General features: G+C 39.0%; 1 pseudogene; it reads right to left on the minus strand.

Annotated features, from left to right (window-relative positions):
- Positions 1 to 2,866: 2,866 nt before the first annotated feature.
- On the minus strand, positions 2,867 to 3,439 carry LOC121138305 (annotated as a pseudogene).
- Positions 3,440 to 22,257: the final 18,818 nt, after the last annotated feature.

Genomic DNA, 22,257 nt, shown 5'->3' on the forward strand with positions numbered 1-22,257 from the left:
TCTTGGAGTGACATGCCAGGGTGTTTTGGATTCTGAATAAGGACCTGCCTGCCTGTGGACTATGGTAATTGCTTCCTAGCTTCTAAACCCACAGACTTGTGAATTCTGAGGTAAGTTGAATGGAGAGTCTTCTCTTGTGAATAAGCCTGAGGAAGTTCTTTCTTTTTTATGTGAGGCATGTGCTGAGGTGCAATGGGAAAACAGGTAGCAGAAAAATGCAACTACCTTCAGAGGTGTGAGAGCTGAGATCCCCTGCATGGGCATCTCAAGTCTGGGTCAGAATCCACTGGTGTTTCACTGGGTCAGAGGCAAGGTACATTATGGAACAGTTTATTTTAGGAACTCAAAGAAATTGAAACCATATTTTCAGTAGTAACCAGGGGAATAGTATAAAGCAAACAGCATAAAACAAAATAAACACACTATTACATTTAAACGTTCTTGATTTAGACTTATATATGCCCAACAGTACGTGAACAACCTTTGTAACGGGGATGAATCTAAGGGAAGTCCTGGGACTAATGACTCCATCCCAATCAAATACAGTGCACAACATGTTATGAAACAATCAGCATTCTATTTTTAATGCATATTCTACAAAAATGAGGAAAAGTAATTTTTAAATTCTCATAGGATATATCTGTGAAAATGTTGCAAAGTTAGACAGAGAATGAAATTCTTCATATAAGTAATACATGTACTGAGATGAAATGCAAATTAAATTGTAATTTCTAACATGATATTGTCAGAGTACACACAACTCTGGGGTTACAAATATTTCTTGCACAGACGGTAAGAGGTAAGACAATTACATCCTCTAAATCAAACTGGCCTCTCCTCCTGCTAAAGACCCCAGTCACTTTACTACAGGGTCTCAATGCATAGGCCAAGCTAGACTGGAACTCAAAATTCTTCTCCCAGCCTCTAGAATGTTACATTATGGGCATGGGTCAGATGACCTAAACAGACAAGTTCATAACAAACATCTAATACCAGTTTATTTTGATTTTATGTTTACAAAGGATCACAGGTTTAAAAAATTACATTTCACCTACAAAAAAATTAATCATTTTTTTAAAATAGAAATAAGCTTGTTTTACAATCCCAGTTTCCTCTCCCTCTCCTCATCACCTTCCCCGTTTCTGGCCCCTTATCTAATCCACTTTCTACTCCCTGTTGAGGGTGAGGCCTTCCATGGGGAATCTTCAAAGTCTGTCATACCATTTGGAGCAGGGCCTGGGCCCTCTCCTGTTTGTCTAGGCTGAGATAGTATCCCTCTTTGTAGAATGGGCTCCCAAAGTCCATTCATGTATTAGGGATAAATACTGATCCACTACCAGAGGCCTCATAGATTGCCCATGCCTCCTAACTAACAACCATGTTCAGGGAGGTGGTCCGAACCCAACCTATGTTGGTTTTCCGGCTTTATGTCTGGGGTCCATGAGCTCCCCTTGTTCATCTGTTTCTGTGGATTTCTCTGGGCTGGTCCTGACTCCTTTGCTCATCACTCCTCCCTCTCTGAAACTGGATTACAGGAGTTCAGTTCAGTGTTTAGCTGTGGGTGTCTGTTTCTGCTCCCATCAGCTACTGGATGAAGGCTCTAGGATGGCATATAAGGTAGTCATCAATCTCATTATAGGGGCAGGGTATTTAAGGTAGCCTCTCTACTATTGCTTAGATTGTTAGGTGAGGTCATCCATGTAGATATCTGAATATTTCCCTATTTCCAGAATTCTCTATCAACCTATAATGCCTCCCTCTATTATGGTATCTCTGTTCTTGCTCTATTCTTCCCCTGACTCAAATATTCCTGGTCCCTCATGTCCTGCTCACCCCTCTTCTTCTTCCCTTCTCTTTCTCCTTACTCCCTCTCCCTTCCTCCCATGCTTCCAATTAGCTCATGAGATTTTAACCATTTCCCCTTCTCCAGGGGATCATGTGTGTCTCTCTTAGGGTCCTCCTTGTTTCCTAGCTTCTCTGGAGGTGTGGATTGTAAGTTGGTAATCCTTTGCTTTATGTCTAAAATCCATAGTTTATGCTGGAGAAGATGCAGAGAAAGGTGAACAATTTTTCACTGCTTGTAGGAATACAAACTCATATAGCCACTTTGGAAATCAGTATGGAGATTCCTCAGGAAAATGGGAATTAGTCTACCACTAGGTTCAGCAAGTCTACTCTTAGGCATATACCCAAAGAATGCACATTCATACAACAAGAATGTCTGTTCAACTATGTTCATAGCTGCATTTTTGTAATAGCAAGAACGTGGAAGCAGTCTAGATGCCTTCAACTGAAGAATGGATAAAGAAAATGGGGTATATTTACACAATGGAGTAATAATCATCAGAAAAAACAAAGGAATCTTGAAATTTGAAGGAAAATGGATGAAACTAGAAGAAACCACCCTGAGTGAGGTAACTCAGTCATAAAAAGACAAAAATAGTGTGCACTCACTCATATATCGATTTTAGACATAGAGCAAAAAATTAATCTTATGCTATTAAAAATTATTGTAGGTATACAAAGACAACAGTATTGTTCCCAAATACCCAAAAACCATTATATGAAGTAATTACCATACTAGTAAAAATTTATGTACATTTCGAAGTTTTCAGTGTAACTAGTTTTCTTTTGTTATATATAAAAATTTAAAGATTGACTTCAAATTTATTTTTAGCAATATAAAATATATGAACTTTATTTTATAAAGAAAACAGCTATCACCAAAAATTTATTTTTCTAAATTAAAATGGTTTAAACATATATAAAATTGTAAAAGGACATGCTTTCCCAATAATGATACTTGACATAATATTCAATGACATGAAAAAAACACATTCTAGTTCACTTCTGTCCCATTTTCAAGTCACTGTATTGAACGATACATCATGAAATCGATGGTTATGCATCTGGGGAATTTTCCAATGGAGCTCTCTTCCATTGGTGTGTATGTTTTAATTTGTCTCATGTGAGTGTCTCTTCCATTTTGGTGATTGACTAGAACAGCAATCTGTGTCACGAATGTTCGAGTTGGCTTCTTATGGTTGTCAGTTAAAGGAACATGTATCAAGCCAATTGGCTTCACCATTTTGCTGAATTTCTTGAAGGTTGTGAAAATTATTTCTACTCTGAATGAGATTTTACTTGGAGTGTAGCTGTCATCAGATTTATAGTCTGCATAAATACACAATGCATTCACTGTTGTTTTTCTTCTGAATTGGATGTTCACTATGTGAGGTTGAGAGCCATCAGATTGCCAGTAAGTTTCTAGATTGTCATCTCGTAATTGATCCATTCCAAAACCTGGTTTGCAAGGTGGGAGTGACCACAGACCTTGAGACCTGATCTGCCTTATGGTTGTACTTCTTTCCAACTGCTTGGGATCAGCACCAGGAGGTGTCTTGTTAGGCATGGTCATCCTTAAATTATTCTTTAATCCCAGCACTCAGAGGGAGGCTAAGGTAGAGACAGGCAGAAGAAGTTCAAGGCCAATCTTCTCTACACAGAGAACTCCAGAGCTGCACTGAGAGACCCTGGTCAGCTGCAATCTAGTCTCACGCAGGACCAACCACATGCTCCCGCCAGTCCCTCCCGAGGCTCAGGGGCTGCAGGGCTCCCCTGGAACAATTTTCGGTCTCAGAATAATCTGTATGTCTTCTATATTTTGTCACAATGCAAGTATACATGTGTTCATCATCCTACAGTGGCTTCTGGAGAGCTATCACCAACACCACCCCTCTTCAACAAATGGATGTGAAACAGCAGATGGATAGTCAGAACACCCAACTAGAGCAAGTGACAGGAGAATAAAACAGAGTTACAATACTGACTCTTCTCCATCACTGAAAAGTGTCCTAAAATAAATATTATTTTTCCAATGTAATCATGACCATCTTGACTAAATAATTTCGTCCTTTGTTTATATCATCTAAGACCTGAGCTTCTGTGTTTCTCAACATTTAGTGTGTTGATATACACAATTCAGTATCTCTAAATGCTTCCCAGAAGCAGAATATTATTGAATCCAGGCCCTGAGGGGTCTCTGTGAGTTGCTGGTCAGCTAATAGGTACATACTGTTTTTCAGTCCAAGTAAATCCTATTTCTGAGACATGGCTTACTGCCCTGGCCAGGCCCCACTGATATCAATATCTACCCATGAGGTAAACAAGATCTTTCCACCTGGCATTTTTCCTCTGTGTTGTAAGCCAGCTGCTCCCTCTCTACAATGAACAGTGGAATGCCTTATCTCACTTCAATCTCCAGGCTTTCACCTGACATATTATACTTGCTCATGGCATGGAGGTTCCGCCAAGATTTTGAGAGACTTAGAAGTTTGAGAATGACCAGAAAAGAAAGGAGATTGGAAAAGAAAGAGGGCTCAAAAAAGTGACTTGTGAAATCTAGGAATTGAAAGTAGGTAACTCAACTTCTAAAAGTTAGTAAAATTGAATAGTTAAATCTCCAGGCTTTCGCCCAACAACAGGGTCAGGAAAGGGAGTGATTGTCCTCAGAAGTAAGGAGGGTGGATTGGATTAAATCTCTGGACTTCTGTCTGACACCAAGATCAGGGAAGAAAGGGGAGGCTGACAAATCACCCTCAGAGGCTGGTCAGCAGGTATTTCTGAGGGTGTATTTGGAAAATGTGTACTTCAGCTTCTAAGGCTGTATTGATAAAAAGTTATTAGAATTGTTAAAGAGACAAGGTACCAGCATTAAGCAGAAGATAGATAAGATTCTATTTTAACTTTGGAAATATAAGTAAATGGCTTTTACTCCAGAAGGCTTAATACTCATGATTGGGAACAAGTTAAAAATCACCTCGAGAAGTCTCTTCAGAATAATGCACTGGAATATTTTTCTATTGCTGCCCTTCCCCTTTGGAGATAAGTAAAAGATGTCCTATGGAGTGATAGTGCTAAGAATAAGAAACAAATGTCTGATGTTATAAAATCATTTAACGATTCCCAGGAAGATCAGTTTTAAACTACTTCCCATGTTTAAACTTAAACTTAACTACTAGTGATTGGTTACCAGTTTGCCATGCCACATTACAAGGATTGGGTACAGCTGTAGCTCCTGAGTGTAGCTCAGAATTTCTCAAAAAGTGAGATGATGAAGGGCACACAGAAGTATTTACCAATCAAGAAATTCTGTTACCCATATGTCAGAAGATTGGACAGGACTGTGTCATTTTTAGCTGGGGCTATTGTGACTAATCCTCCACCCATTTGACCTAATCCAAACACATGGATGTCAGAGTTACCCATTTGTGTTGACCAATGGTCCTTATGTAAAATTGGCAGCTGCTGATCATCTGTTACAATAGCAATTGGGGGCTGGACATTTTGAACTTTCCACCTCCATTTCAAATACACATATTTTTATAAAGAAAAAGAATAAAAATATTACCTGTTACAGGATTTGAGAGAGTTCAGTAAAACTGTGATTGTCATGGGTGCTGCACAACCAGGTTGGTCCACTCCAGTATGAATCCTGAAAAATTTGTCCAAATTTTTGGCAAAGGACCTGCTGTTATTTTTACCCCTTTCAACTCCTCTCAAATTGCCTAGCTATAAAAAGAATATTGATGATTAGAAATGACAGGATGGTGAAAGCCATGCCTGCCTTTTTCAAACTTTTGTTTTAATTCAAAAATTGACTGGAGCTGTTTTGTCACAGAAATTTCAACTAAGGAAGATTCATTTCAAAAACAAATCGTGACATAGGGAAAAAGATCTATTTGTGTTTTACATATGCTGTGGCCACACTTATATGTATGAATTATAATTGTGAATTACTTGAATTGCTTTGGAAATTAATAAGAGGACACTTAATTTGTTTTGGAAAGTTAAGAAGGTACCTAAGTTGCTTTGGATATACCACAAAGATAATCCAGCCAGTTAGTGTGTTATCAGGAATGTTTGGTTATTTAAATGCTCAGAGCCAATCAATGGAAAAGGAAAAGAGGACTACATCATGGCCTAAAAGCCAAAGTAGTCTGTCTGGATGATTCTATACAGTTTAGCCAAGGAGAAGATAAGAAATTCTCCTAAAAATTGTAGTTGGAAAAGGAAACCTAGAGAAAAAATGTTTTGAGAAGAAGACTCGGGGAAACTGCTGCCCTGTTAGACCCCAACTACAAAAGAGTAAATATAGATACAAAGTAGGCCATGTCATCTAAGATACAAGTTAGGCCTTGTCAACAACTGTGCTCTTTATATATTGGATTACAGATTGGATTATACAAACCGTTTTCACAAACTTCAATTTTCAAAAGTTATTTGGCAAGGTAGTAAAGTTCGTTATCTTTGAATGTCTTTAGAAGTTGTTGGGAAATATTCAATGGTCACTTATCTCAGTTAGAGGGAGCTATGCAGTCTCATAACATTCATCATTGAAATGGCAGAAGTCTGGGAGGGTAATTTGATTAACTAGAGAAATTGTTCGTCAAACGTGTTAAACAATGAGGTGTACACACAATATATTTCTATAACAATTTAAAAAATACCCTTGAGGCATATTTCCTCATCATTTAAGGCAAATGGATGTTACTCATATTACACAATTTGAAAAGTTAAAGTATGTGCACATGGCAGTTGATAGGGATTCAGGATTCGTGAGGTCCACTTCACAAATGGGTAAAGCCAACATATATGTGTCAAAAGATAAAGCAAGAGGGGAGTAGTGTGCTCAGTCCCCACATGATTCATTGAATCATGTATGCTTCATTTTAAATTTTTTTAATGTGGGTGCCAGTGAGTAATCTTCTACAGAGTGATTCTGGAATGATGGAACTCGAACATCATTTGATCAAGTCAAATGGAGGCATCCATGCACTAAACAGTAGAGAAGATCAGATTCTGCCCTAAGTTGAGGTCAAAGGCATGTTTGAGTTTTCTTACAAAAAAAAAGAAAAATGCTCAATGGCTGCCAAAACATTTGGTGATATGCATGGAGCAGAGAAAAATGGAACTTAGACTGTGAGAACCTGCACAAACCAGTTTGAGTGACATCCCCAAAACCAGTGTTCCTGACCATTGATGTCATACAATCTACAGTGTGAGAATGACAGAAAATAGTCAAAATAGTCAGTTTGAGATTTCCAGTTTCTCAACAGGCCTGCTTCATCAACTTGCCAAACCACTGAGTCTTCATATTGGAGCCAACAAAAAACTGGACATACCTTGAAACACAGAATTCAGTTTCCAGTTTTCCCTTTCTTGAGAAAGGACATATTTAAATTAACTGGATGCTGGTATGGACCATCTTGAGTGGCAAAATGCCCCTTTTGGTTTTGAACAGGACATGGCCACACACAAAGTTGTAAAAGATCTGAAATATCAAACTTGGTGGTGCGTATTACTGGAATCATGCCTATGACAGTTTATTTCTCCAGAGAAATTCAAATTGCACTAATGTTGCAAAAGAGAGAGTTAGGCATCACTCCTGGGATTATTGAAGTAATTGTTGTTGCTGCTAGTTGAGCCATTAAATCTAGAACTGCCATCTCACAGACTGTAACTGCAACCAGCACAGTGTATCAAACAACAGAGGAAGTAACAGAGGCTCTCAGCATTCACAGCTCCTTAAATAATTTAGTCCAGGTAGCAATTTAAAATCTTTGTCAACAATCATCCTTAAAATTGTTTGCCTACACTGCTGAACATTTGTTTATAATATGCCATAGTTTATATGCCTCAATTGGCAAATCAAATTTGAGACCCAGGATCCTCCATCCTCTGGAGACATCATATTTAGGGAATCCCAAATGCCAAGCTGCTTAATAAAAGAATGGGCCAGGACCCCATCTTTGGACCATATAGCCATAGCACTTAATATCATATATTTCATTTGGCTAAGGCACCTTGGTGCTATGCAAGCTCAAGCTCAATTTGTCATAATAGGACCAGAGAGACTCCTTCATCTAGACTATAGTTGAACCTACAGAAAAATTAGGCAGCCAATGAGAGGTGAGTCAAAGGGAATGCCTGCCAAATTACGAATGAAGGGTCTTACAACATGGGTGACTTCTCAATTAATGGGTAAGGTTGATATTGCCATCCTAGTCACCTGACACAGGCACACACACACACACAAATAAATATATGCATATATATGTGTATTTATGACTATATATAATGAAGGACGTGATATTGGTTGCCAGTCCCCAAGTGTTGTCAGAGATTAGCTGCTTAGCGAAGAGGTGCATCCTGTTTTTTAGTCCTGGCTTACTCTCACAGCCTCGACCCACTGACACAAACATCTAGCACTGAGAGATACTTGATCTCTTCTACCTGGGGCTTTCCCACTGTACTGTAATTCTGTATATAATGTTGCTCCCTCTCTACAATTAAGAAGAACCCTCAGCCGGGCGGTGGTGGCACACGCCTTTAATCCCAGCACTCGGGAGGCAGAGGCAGGCAGATCTCTGTGAGTTCGAGGCCAGGCTGGACCGAGAGCCTCTGAAACAATACAGAAAAACCCTGTCTCATAAAAACCAAAATAAAAAAGAACCCTCTTATAATGATTGACTAGATGTTTTGTCTTCATTTCAATCTACAGAAATTTGCCCAATGTATTATACTTACCCATTCCACAGTGAGTGCAACAGAACAGATGTGGAAAGATGATTATTCTGTTACTTCCAAATTATACCAAGAACCTGTAGACTGAGTCATATAAGTCAGTGATTGTGAAAGAAGTGTTTCTTCCCAGGATACATTTGGACAAACCCTGTCATGTGGTACTTTCTGTGACTTGTTAGCTGATATAAGTTTGTAGGGATCCTTTATTTGCCTGGCAATATACTGTGTGCTGGGTTCTTCAAGTAGAAATTAGTGTGACCTGGCCCCATATTTCATTGTACAGGTACAAGTCCTGAACGTGATTGATGCACATTTTTGTCCTTTATGTGATGACACACATGCACACATTATTTAACATCCTTGGTAGCATCCTCTATCTCTATCTCTATCTCCATCTCCTTTTCCATCTCTATCTCTATCTATATCTCTATCTCTATCTCTATCTCCATCTCTATCTCTGTCTCTATCACTTGGTAAAAGTGTCTCTCTCACACACACACAAGCAGAGACAAACATATAGAAACAAAAATACATGCTGTGTATTTGTTTATGAGTTTGTGCATTTGAGCAAGTGTTCCCTCCTAGATGCTGCAATCAGTTGTCTTCGGTTGTGCATGAGGATTTCCTGGTCACAAAGCTTCAGGTGACTCTTGTGATGAGGATTCAGTTTCCCAAGTTGAGCACTGCAGTTATGCCAATGTTCTCAACTTAGTGACAAAAAAGTATCCCCTTGGGAATTTATAAATCTATTATGTGTTCCATTATCCAAATGTTGATTACCATCCACATAATGCTATCTGTAAACATAACATAAATAGACATGAAAAAGTGGGAAGGTTGACAAAGCAATCTGTTGAAATATGGGATGACTTGACCCTGGGTGTTCTCATGTCTGGTCTCCCAGAGTTGTCATCTTGAGATCTGTAAGTCTTGTCTGTTTGAGAGACAAACTTTGATATCCTGTATCAGGAACAGCCCTCTCCTACTACCTAGTAAGCCAGGGCCTTGAAGACAATTATTGGCCTCAGAATATGAAAGCCTTAGCTGTATGTAAGGGATGATCTTCTATCTTGAATGCAATCAGTCATAAACAATTAGAATACTTCCTAGATGGACTTTATGAGGTCTTGGCTCACTGGAGATGTTGTGTTCATTTGAAAACTGTGCAGAAGCAGTCTTATTATATTAGTGTGTCTGCCAAGAGGGTTTAGAGCAAGTACAGGAATGTGCATGTCAACAAGAGCTTGTAGGGTATTGGTTTTCAAACTTCATAATGTTTTCGGGGGAATTGTGAAGAAGTCATTCGAGAAGCACTTCACAAGTATAAAGTAGTCATCTGGAAGACACCACTTCTCAGTACATTCTGAGATCTGCTGTGAAAAAAGAGCAGCATCAACAATTCCTCTCACTTCCTAGCCTTGCCCAGACATGCTTTCCTTCAGAGGCAAGTGGCATTTGTGTTGACTCTTCCCATTTAAGCCATTCTGAAGCCTCCTCCAAAAACTGCTTAGCTGAAGCACTAAGAGACACTCCCCTCCTAACTACACCAGACATCATTTCCTACATTCCCAAAGGGATTAGTCCAAACTGTATATGGTCCTGGACTGTTATACCTTATCTTGTAAAATCAGCTAGAAGTTGAACTGAGCAATGTAGTGTGGTGGCAAGATATCTCCAATTGTCAAGATATATTAATTTGTCTAAAAATGTAATAGTGTAGCAAGTTCTGAGATCAGATGAGATATATCATGGTCTTTATTAGATACCATGTGGATGTGTGAATCCAGGAAACTGAATGTAGATGCTCTAGGGTTGCCTAGACAAAAATGTAGTTTGGATTCTTATTATTCCTACAGGACACAACTGGCCTGAGATCAACTCCACATCTACTATATTAGAAGCAGAAAAAATTGTTACAGGAAGAAAATGCATACAGTAGAGTCATTGGAATCTCCATTATTAATCCCCCATGTGGAAATTACTACAGTATTTCCAACCAATTAGAGATTTCTGTTTTGGAAGGAGGTGTAGTAAGTTTTCTTTGTTTCCTAGGAGAGATTTCTGGATAGAGAAACCTAAGAGCTGATGAGTTATGAGGAATTATGTTTAGCAGGGAGACCATGTTCATTCCATATGACATCAGTAGTCCCTTCCTGAAATTCCATTGTATCCAGGCAAACATGGAATCCAGTGATGTCACCTGTGTGTACCAACTCCAACTACCTTTGGAGAGTCCCTCAGTTCCCTTAAGTTTCTACAATGAACATGTTATCAAGACTGGTGAATCCCTTTAGGAGATAATATGGAGAGGGGAGAGAGATGAGAGTGGCAGAAGGCAGACTTTCGGCCTCAGTTTAACCTATCAAACAAGAAAATGTTTAAAAGGAAGAACAATACTTGCTGGACAGAAGATTGGGAGCTCCATGGAAAGGGTTTCCTTTACCTTGAATTTCAGGTAATGGGACAGAGGAATAAGAGTTTCTAGTGATAAATTGGACTTTACAGCAAGACAGGGGTTCTGAAAGTCAAGGATTCCAGGCTAGCAATTTGTGTCTCCCAGAGGCCAGGGAATGGCAAGGCAAACACTGTTCTTCTTGGAGTTCTTTGTATTCAGTCTTATTGTACAATGGTGGTTGGTGGAGGTTCAGCCTCAAAATTAGTTCTGCAGTAGAGAGGTACCAGTGTAGTGTGCCCAATCCAGGGAGGTCATCAATGTAATTCAACACAATTAGATAACATTAAGTACTGGGCATCCTCTCTCTATGCAGAGTTGTCAGTGAGGTGATTTTGTTTGTCTAGTGATCATTTTCTTCACCGCACTCCTTCTCTAGCAACCTATAGCCATGTGCTTATGGTGACATTTGGGGATGCTTTGCGTTCTCAAAAAGAACTGAGTGCCTGTGGACTATGACTATTGCTTCCTAGATTCTAAACACACAGACATCTGGATTCTAGAGGACAGCCTTGTCTTGTTCCTGATTTTAGCGGAATTGCATTGAGTTTCTGTCTATTTAATTTGATATTGGCTGTTGGTTTGCTGTATATGGCTTTTATTATGTTTAGGTATGTTCCTCTCATCCTAGAGCTCTCCAGAACCTTTAAAATTAAGGGGTGTTGGATCTTGTCAAATGCTTTTTCTACATTTAGTGAGATGATCATGTGATTTTTGTTTTTCAGCTTGTTTATATGGTGGTTTACATTGATGGATTTTTGTATGTTGAACCATCCCTGCATTCCTGGGATGAAACATACTTGATCGTGGTGAATGATTTATTGATGTGTTTTTGCATCTAATTTGCCAGTATTTTATTGAGTATTTTTGTATCAATGTTCATGAGGGATATTGGTCTGAATTTCTCTTTTTTAGTTGTGTCTTTGTGTGGCTTGGGTATCATGGTTATTGTAGACTCGTAAAAGAGTTTGGAAAGGACCCTTCTGCTCCTATTGCATGAAATACTTTGAGAAGAATTGGTATAAGCTGCTTTTTGAATTTCTGGTTGAATACTTCACTGAGGCCACCTGTATCTGGGCTTCTTTTGGTTGGGAGACTTTTGATGAGTGCTTCTATTCCAATAGGGTTTATAGGTCTATTTAAATTGCTTATCAGTTCTTGATTTAATTTTGGCAAGTGACATCTATCCAGAAAATTGTCAATTTCCTTTAAATTTTTCAATTTTGTGGAGTACAGGTTTTCAAACTATGACCTGAAGAATCTCTGGATTTCCTCAGAGTCTGATGTTATGTCCTCCTTTTCATTTCTGATTTTGTAAATTTGCATGTTCACACTCTGCTGGTTGGTAAGTTTGGTCAAAGGTTGGTCTATATTTTTGATTTTCTTAAAGAACCAACTCTTTGCTGCATTGATTCTTTGTATTGTTTTCTTAGTTTCTACTTTATTGATTTCTGCCCACTGTTTGAGCTGTGCTGTTAATTCTCTAGTATAAGTATTCTCCAGTTTCTTCATTTGGGCACTTAGTGCTATGAACTTCCCTCATAGCACTACTTTCAAAATGTCCCATAGGTTTGCGTATGCTGTGTCTTCATTCTCGTTGAATTCTAGAAAGCATTTAATTTAATTTTTTATTTCTTCCCTGACCCAGGAATGGTGCAATTGTGCATTACTCTAATTCCATGAGTTTGTAGGGTTTCTGCAGTTTGTGTTGTTGTTGAATTCTAATTTTAACGCATAGTGGTCTGATAAGATTCATGGAGTTATTATAATTTTTTGTACCTGCTGTGGTTTGATATGTTGCCTAGTATGTGGTCGATTTTTGGGAAAGTTCCCTAAGGTGGTGAGAAAAATGTATAATCTTTTTTATGTAGATGGAATGTTCTACAGATGTCTGTTAATCCCAATTGAGTTATAACTTCAATTAGACCCTTTACTTCTTTGTTATGTTTCTGTGTGGTATTCCAGTCTATTGGTGAGAGTGTGGTGTAGAAGTGTCCCACTATAATTGTGTGGGGGTTTATATGTGATTTGAGTTTTAGTAATGTTTCTTTTATGAACTTGGATTCCTTTGTATTTGGGGAATAGATGTTCAGAATTAAATCTTCATCTTGGTGGATTTCTCCTGTGATGAGTTTGTAATGACCTCCTTCATCTCTTTTTATTGATATTACTTTAAAGTCTAATTTGTTAGATATTAGGATTGTTACCCCTGCTTTTTCTCGGGTCCATTAGATTGGAAAATCTTTTCCCAACCTTTAACTCAAGGTAATGTCTGTCTTTGAGGGTGAGGTGTGTTTCTTGTATGCAAAAGAAGGATGCATTCTGTCTTTGAATCCATTCTGTTTGCCTGTGTCTTTTTAAAGGTGAGTTAAACCCGTTAATATTGAGGGAAATAAATGACCATTGATTGCTCATTCTTCTTTGATTTGGAATGGTTGGTGGTGGTAGAATTATGTGTGAAATTCCATCCCTTTTTTTCTTTTTACTGTTGGTAAAATTGTATTATCTACTGCCTATGCTTATCTGGTTGTAATTAACTTCCTTGGGTTGGATTTTTTTCTTCCAGAATTTTCTGTAGGGCTGGGTTAGTGGATATTTATTGATTGAATATAGTTTTGTCTTGGAATATCTTGTTTTCTCCATGTATAGTGACTGAGAGCTTTTCCAGGTATAGTAGTCAGGGCTGGTATTCATGGTCTACACACATGTAGCAGGGAGAGACTGTAAATTTGGGGGTCCTTTTTGGTTTTGAGCAATGGTAGAAATGCTATTTTGCAAGATGCCAGCAAAGATGGAAGGTCAGCTAGTTGCTCCTCAACCTCTCTGAGCTAGCAAGTTTTCACCTCCAGCCTCTGCTTCCTGAGGTGTTTTGGTAAATAGAAAGATAGAGATTTAGTTAAAAAGTACATTTGGTGACTGGAACTGGAATTGACATGTAAAACAAGATATTTTCTAATTTAAAAATTAAAATATATTTAAACAATGACGGGGGACAGCACTTCACCAAAGTGACTATGGAGACTATGAAAAGGTTAGAATATAACAGGAACTGGCAAGAATGTGGAGAAAAGGCAACCACTGAATATTTTTAGTGAATATTCAAATAATTGCGACTGTAATGTCATGAAAACCAAAATGGAAGTTTTCAAAAATGTCAAAAGATGAGAAACACCACATGACCCAAACTTTAATTATTGGTTATACACTTCATTGAAATGAGATAAGTATATGTAACCAAATACTCCTTCTATTCTTTCAGAACTCTTTATAGTAGTAAAAAAAAATCTATGTTACAATCAACTGATAAAGGGATGTTTAAAAATGATGTGTACTTTTTATTCAAATTAGAAAACAGCTTGCTTCACATGTCAATCTCAACTGCCTAAAGTCCATTTGCATGCCAGGCATAAATACTGATCTACTACTTAAGGCCTCATAACTTCCCTAGGCCTTCTTAATGACACCCATATACAGGGGGTCTGGGTCAGTCCCTTGCTATACTCCCATCCATAAGTCTGAGGTCCAAGAGCTCCCTCTTCTTCAGGTCAACTGTTTCTGTGGGTTAAACCAGCCCATTCTTGACCCCTTTGCTCTTCAATGCTCCCTCTCTGTCACTGTATTCCAGGAGTTCAGTTCAGTGTTTAGCTGTGGCTGTCTGCCTCTGCTTCCATCACTGGATGAAGGTTCTGTTTCCCAGAATCTCTGGCAGTGGTATTGTATGCTGGCACTCCCCTGATTCATGCCTAAAATCCATATATGAGTGAGGGTATATCATGTTTGTAATTTTGTGACTGGGTTACCTCACTCCAGATGTTTTCTTCTAGTGCCATCCATTTGCCTGCAAATTTCAGGATTCCATTGTTTGTTTCTGCTGAGTAGGACTCCATTGTGTAAATGTACCTCATTTTCTCTATCCACCTTTCGGCTGAGGGGCATCTAGGTTGCTTTTATAGGTGAGTTAAAACCATTGCAGCTGAGGGGCATCAGGTTGTTTCCAGGTTCTGGCTATTACAAATGATGCTGCTATGAATATAGTGGAACAGACTTCCTTGTTGTATTAATGTGCAACTTTTGGGTATATACCAATGAGTGAAATCATTGGATCTTTTAGTAGGCTGATTCCCATTTTCGTGAGGAATGTCTATACTGATTTCCAAAGTAGCTATAGGAGTTGGCACTCCCACAAGCAGTGGAGGAGTGTTACCCTCTCTCCACATCCTCTCCAGCATAAACTGTCATTGGTGTTTCTTATTTTAGCCTTTCTGACAACAGTAAGATGATTTCTCAGAGTTGTTTTGATTTGTATTTCCTAAATGGCTAAGAATATTGAGCACTTTCTCAGGTATCTCTCAGGCTTTTTAGACTCCTCTATTGAGAATTCTCTATTTAGTTCTGTACTCCACTTTTTAATTGGATCCTTTGGTGTTTTGGAGACTTGCTTCTTGAGTTGTTTTTAAATTTTAGGGATCTATGGGGTTAGTGAATATCTTTTCTGATTCTTTGGGCTGCCTTTTCGTTTTGTTGACTCCATCCTTTGCCTTACAGAAGCTTCTCAATTTCAGAAGGTCCCATTTGTTAATTGTCGATCTCAGTGTCTGTGCTACTCGTGTTATATTCAGGAAGGGATCTCTTGTAAAAATTCGTTCAAGCATACCTCCCACTTTCTCTTCTAAGAGGGTCAGTGTGGCTGGATTTAAGTTGAGATTTTTGATCCACTTGGACTTAAATTTTATTCATGACGATAGACATGGATCTATGTGCAATCTTTTACATGACAGCATTCAGTAAATGCAAGAGCCATTTGTTGAAGTCTTATAATGTTCAACAACAGCAATATACCTGAAGATTTACAACAAAAGTTTTCACAAAGGCACTATGGAAAACTTTTTGAATAAGTGAGTAACAATGAACAAAAAATCTGCACAAATATTTGTAAAAGGATACATGCATCTTAAACAGAGAAAAGCAAATTAAAAGCAAAATGAGATAGCAGATTACATAACATAAAATATGTGTCATCATAAAGGCAAAATATATCAAGTTTTGTGGGTGTGGTGGGGAAGGGTATGAATGTTCTTCAAAAAGTCCAAACCACCAAACGACTTTTTAATCCCATGACTAAAAGGTAAGAATTTAATAAATCAAAGTAATATCTATGCTCTGTTGCACATTGTTGCATTCTCAACAATCAAGAATCAGAATTTGATCTAATTGCATATCAACAGAAGGAAGGATGTAGAAACTTGGCAGATGTATGTTTATATAAATGCAACTAAAATGGTTCTGATATTCTGCCATTTTAATAAGGTTATATTATTTTACAAAAGATGGATAAACCTGAAGGACTATTAAGGTGAAAAAAATCAGACATAGAAAGATAGATCCTACATGTTCTCATTTATACTTGGAGCAAATAAATGTCAAACTTGAGGGAAAAAAGAAATGTTTGCTTGAGGGCTGGGTGAAGAGGGGCACTATCTGAAGATCTCAATATTTCCATTAGAAATAGCAACAAATTTCAGAAAACTGTTGAATATAATGACAAATTAGTATATTGTGTATTTGATAATTTGTTGGAGTAGATTTGTCAGTGATGTCATCATACACACGCATGCACACACACACTCTCTCTCTTCTTATTAATACTGGTACCTTTTTTCTTTAACAATTTTCTTTAACAATTCTACTAACTCTTCTATCAGTACAACCTTAGAATCTGACATACCCATTTTCCAAATACACTTTCATGAATCCTTACCTGGTGCGCAGCCTCTGAGGGTAAGTATTTACTGTACTAAAACCAATAATTGTCTCCAAGGCCTTGCCTTACTATGTATTAAGAAAGGGTTATGCCTGTTGCAGGAAATCCTGGATTTTCTCTCAAACAGAAGAGACTTTCAGATCTGCAACTGACACCTCTGGGTGACCAGATATGAGAACATACAGGGGCAAATCATCCCATATTTCCACAGATTGCTCATTTCTTCATTTTAATTTATATTTTTTCAGAAAGGGTTTATGTATCCCAGATGTGACTAAGCATCCTGATTATTCTGTCACTAACACACTGGTACTGGGATCAGAGACATGTCACTACACCTTTGCATGGGATCTCATCATTATTTTATGATTCATTTAGTGATGTCCCTTTCTTCAAGCAGAAACCCTAGGGACATTCTGTAATTGTCTTCTGATGGAAAACAGAGCATAAGTTTCTTGTTTCATATTGCAGACCCTGGAGATTTTTGTCCGAGAAATTTTTATATTCTACTTTTATCACTCTGCATAGATGCAAGGGCAAGAGGTTTGCTAACTACCTGTCTAGTAGCATTTACCAAAACCCTAGAAGCTATATTGAATATCCATATGGATATAAGACATGCCAATCACAAGGCTTTTTCCATATAGTGCATAGATGAACTAGATGACCCATGATACATGCCAGTGATTGGTAGCATGGGTTGAATGAAGTCTCAACTAATTTCCACTGTGTTCAAAGCCATGACTCACTGTGTCATAGTAATCTCACAAGGAGGTGACCATGATCAGAGACTAACTGAACTTCCCCAAATTCTCACACTATACAGATCATAAAGAACATGGATTACAGCACTAGTCTGGGGACCCAAATGATTATTAATTCCACATAATTCTCTGACTCATTGTCAGAGTCAGAAGCCAGATATGTTCCACCTTAGATCCTCAAAAATAAAGCAAACATCTGGAAGGATCCTTTCCTCAATACACTGTAACATCTGCTGTGGTGAAAGATCATCAACTATCTCTGTTCCTCATAGCCTTGCATAGACATGCTGTCCATAAGAAGCTTATGGGTCTTTCTATAGGCTCCAGTCACTCTGGATAGTCTGAGGCTTTCTCTTAACATGACTTAGCAGTTGCATTATGAGTATTCCTTACACCATCTCTATTTCCAGGAGATTCTTTCAATCTGCATTTCCTCTTAAGGACCTCATTTGTCTTATCATCCTAGATTTGTTGTGACAGAATAGTTATAATCCTGACAGTAAGATATATTAATACATGATGCTGAACTCAACACAGAAATTCTGGTATGTGTCGCACCCTGAGACTAACAGCATGACTACCTCATGTCTCCCTCCCTAACGTCTCCAGATGCTTCGCTCCTTTGTTGTGAGGTATTAAGTCCAGCTAATAGAACACACATGGCTGGAATGCCAAAGTCAAATACAGGGGCTGAAGAGATGATTTATCCATTAATTGGATTTGTTGGCCCCTTGAGGATGCAGAGAGCAGATAAAGGATCCTCCACAAAAACCAGTTTTGTGTAACCCATTACGCTCTTTTGGTCTCTGATGAAACTGCATACATGGGCTCCGTAGACACACAGCAGGGAGAATGAATGTCCATGCAAAAAATAAAAATAAAAGAATAAAAAAAATTGGCCAGCCAGTGGTGGCCCACGCCTTTAATCCCAGCACTCGGGAGGCAGAGGCAGGCAGATCTTTGTGAGTTCGAGGCTGGGCTGGACCGACAGCCTCCAAAACAATACAGAGAAACCCTGTCTCGTAAAAACCAAAAGAAAAAAATTATGAGTAAAATGCATAGTTGGATCAAATACCACCTCTAAAATGTACCAAAATTTCTTAGAAGTTTATCATCTGCAGAGATACACCTCTGCAAGTTGAACTCTGTCTGTGGTGATAGGAGTATGAATTCAATTCTTAATAAAAATGCTCATTTGGGGTTAAGTATTTGAAATTTATTTTTATATATGAAAAAGTGTCATATGACAAATAGAGAGTGAATTGTCCCTGTGAATTTGATAACTTCCTCCTGGTTGGACTCTATTTTGTCCATAAATTCATTGGACATTGAATTAAATGTGTCTTGAAAGTTGTTCTTTGTAAGTTCCAAATTATCTTCTCTGGGGGCTAGGTGTTCTTGTCCCTGAAGATCCTGAATCTTTGACTCTAACTTTTGAATTATTTGTACAATTTGTCTATTATCTGTCTGTTTATTCACTCTCTTCCACGTAAATATGTGTATTAGAACACTAACCCTGAGCATTAGAAAGAAATTCATTTGAAATATATATTCTAATACATAATACATGGCATTGGCAATGAGTTCTTTAACTTTCTGCAGTGTTAAATTATGTACCATTGTGCAATTAGGTATTCTTATCACCAATTACAAAGTACTCTGTTGTAAAAATCATCTCGAATTGATTTGTGTTGATGAGAGGGATCTTACCTGTAGTTACCATGGATAGCCAGCAGATGGAGAAGGTGTACCGCCAAACGGAGCTTATCCACAGAAGATCGACTTCCACCAAAAGGAACGTGAAAATTCTAATAACAGATTGAACAGAATTTAACGAACAGATTCAGGGAAGGAAAGGCCTGGGTATGTTGGGAGGCACGAGGCTATAAGTAGCCGTGAAATCCTATCACAGAAGGGGAAAACCCATGCTGCACAGCCCAGATGAGCTGTGCTGGAGCGGGGCCCAGGCAGGCTGGCAGGTCAGCAGAAGTCAGGGTGTGCTGGAATTGCTCCAAGCAGTCTTGCAGGTTCAAGTGTGGTGCGGGTCACAGAGCACAGGAAAGTGCAGCAGGTGGTGGGAGAAGGAGTGGTGGCTGCTAAAGTGCTCAAGGTGGCCACCCTGCCACCAGCAGTGGGAGGAGCAGGCAAGCACACTGGGACAGGTAGGCTGTGGGAAGATGATGACATGAGCTCAGCTGATTCGGGCATGGGAGTGATTGGGGGAGTTGCCCAGGCCACAGGAGCAAGAGGCAGCAGTTCTGGTGCAGGTGCTAGAACCCTGCAGCAGCAGACACTCACCCACCTGTTGGTGGCTGCAGGGAAAGCACACAGTGCCCAGGCATGGTTTGGATCCTAGGGAGACAGCACCAGCAGTGGTGGTGCTAAAACCCTGAATTCAGCCTGTGGCTGGGCTGCAGCTATGTCATCAGAGCAGCACAGGGGTGGCCAGGGCCACGGGGTATGTGGACTCAGTTTTAGGCACGGGGGAGGCCTCTCAGCACCACTTTTTGGAAGACGCTGTTGGCAGAAATAGTGGCATCAGTGCAAATAAGGCTCAGTTTCCCTATGAATTCCCTGTTGGACATAGGAGGTGGGGAGGCACACAGCACTCCACGGACTGGCATTCTTTGGCACAGCTGTGGTGCAGCATGCCAGACAGGCAGTAGCAGGGTTGCCCAGGAGGTTCACCCCTACAGGTTTTCTGGTGGAATATCTTGTTTTCTTCACCTATGGTGATTGAATTTTTTGGTTTTTACAAAAGTCAGGGATGCCGTCTGTGGTCCCTTATTGTTTGAAGAAGGTATATGCAGGTTCTTCTAGGTTTCAACGTTGCCATGGAGAAGTCAGGTGTAATTCTCATAAGTTTGCCTTTTTATGTTTCTGGTCCTTTTTCTTTGCTTCTCTTAATATTCCTTTATTTTGTATGCTTTGTGTGATTTAATTATTATGTGCCTATCAGACCTTTGTGTAGTGAAATCTATTTGATTTTCTACAGCCTTCTTTTACATTCATTGGCATCTCTTTTTTGGGTTTGTAAAGTTTTCTTCTATCATTCTGTTCAATATGTTTTCGGCACCTCTGAGAAAGGCTCCCACCCTATTGCCAATTCCTTCCACATAGGGAATATCCAGAGTCTGTCATTTCACTCAGGGTAGGGTCCAGGCACCCCTTTAAGAGTCTAGAATGAGAGAGCATCCCTCGTTTTGTTATGGAAACGAGATATCTGTATGTATGCCAGGGATAAACAATGATCCACTTCTCAGGGACCCATAGGTTGCCCAGGCCTCCTCACTGACTCTCACATTCAGGGGGGCTTGATCAGTCCCATGCTGGCCTCCCATTTGTCGGTCTGGAGTCCAAGAGCTCTCCCCTGTTCTGATGAGCTGTCTCTGATTTTTGGTGTGATCTTTATCTGGAAGTGTGGATTTATCAGGACATAAGAATTGAATTATATGTTCAAGCCCTACTGCACTAAAGTGAAATTTCATCTTATTATAAATATAAAAAATAAACCTGAAACAGTGAGTGTCACACAATTTGGTGGTGTATATCCATGAATAAAACCCCCATTCTGTGGAAGAGGGAAGACACTCTAGGGACACCTAGTTTAATCATATCCTAGGATCTATTGACTGATATTTCTTTATAATAATGGGATGGTGAGTAGTTGGCACATTGTTGGTACAGGACTGTCATCTGATCACAGAATGATTGAAAACAGAAGAGGAAACAAGAATCACAAAAACATAGAAAAACCTTGTCTCAAAAGGATAGAAAAGTTGTGAAACTAGTACCAAGATAGAAGACAAATTTTTGACACTAGCATATAAATACAACACAGGGTATTGGAGACTTAATTGTAAAAACAGTATAAGACTGACTGCTGCACTTGAACTACATAGAGCAAGAATACCCTACTTGGTAGAATAGAGGCAAGATGAGGGAGTAAGTTGATGCAGAAACCTGTTGGCACCTTTCTCTATTTCCACCCATGTGAAGTGGTGTCCTGACAAGATGAGAATAGTGATTTTCAGTTATTTATGAGTGATATAGAGATGTTTTATCAAAATAATGAATGCAAACAAAAGCCTGTACAGTGACATGGTGTGTGGGCAGCATTTCATTCCTACCTCATCCCACTGTCCTTCAGCCACAAATAAACACACAGATTTATGTTAATTAGAAACTATTGGCTGATGGCTCAGTCTTCTTTCTGGCTAGCTATCTCTCTAAATTATTAACCCATATCAACTGATCTAAATGTTTTCATGTGGTTTTATCTTACTAGAAAATTTCCAGACCTGTTACTCCTTCCTGTGCCACATGATGTCTATCCGGTGGCTTCCCTCAGCTACCTCTCCCTAGAATTCTCCTCATCTGGTAGTGCCACCTATAGCTTTGTCCTGGATACTGGACAATCAGTGATTTGTTCATCAACCAATGAGAGAATCATATATACAGAAGGACATTCCTCATCAGTGGTGAGCATCTGTGTTGTAGAGGCAGGAATGCAATGCCCACAATGAGGTATAGATATTTGAAGAGAATCCAGGCTCATGAGAATTAATTAGTTTTATTTGAACAACACAGACAGATTTTCCTACACAAAACAAATTAAATGTGGCAGATCCTTGCAGAATTTTATGATTGGTTCTTGTACATTTCTGGGCACTATTTCTAATCCAAATTTTGGG

Source organism: Mesocricetus auratus, unplaced genomic scaffold, assembly GCF_017639785.1.
Source record: "Mesocricetus auratus isolate SY011 unplaced genomic scaffold, BCM_Maur_2.0 contig_12544_pilon_obj, whole genome shotgun sequence".
NCBI classification, from domain to species: domain Eukaryota; kingdom Metazoa; phylum Chordata; class Mammalia; order Rodentia; family Cricetidae; genus Mesocricetus; species Mesocricetus auratus.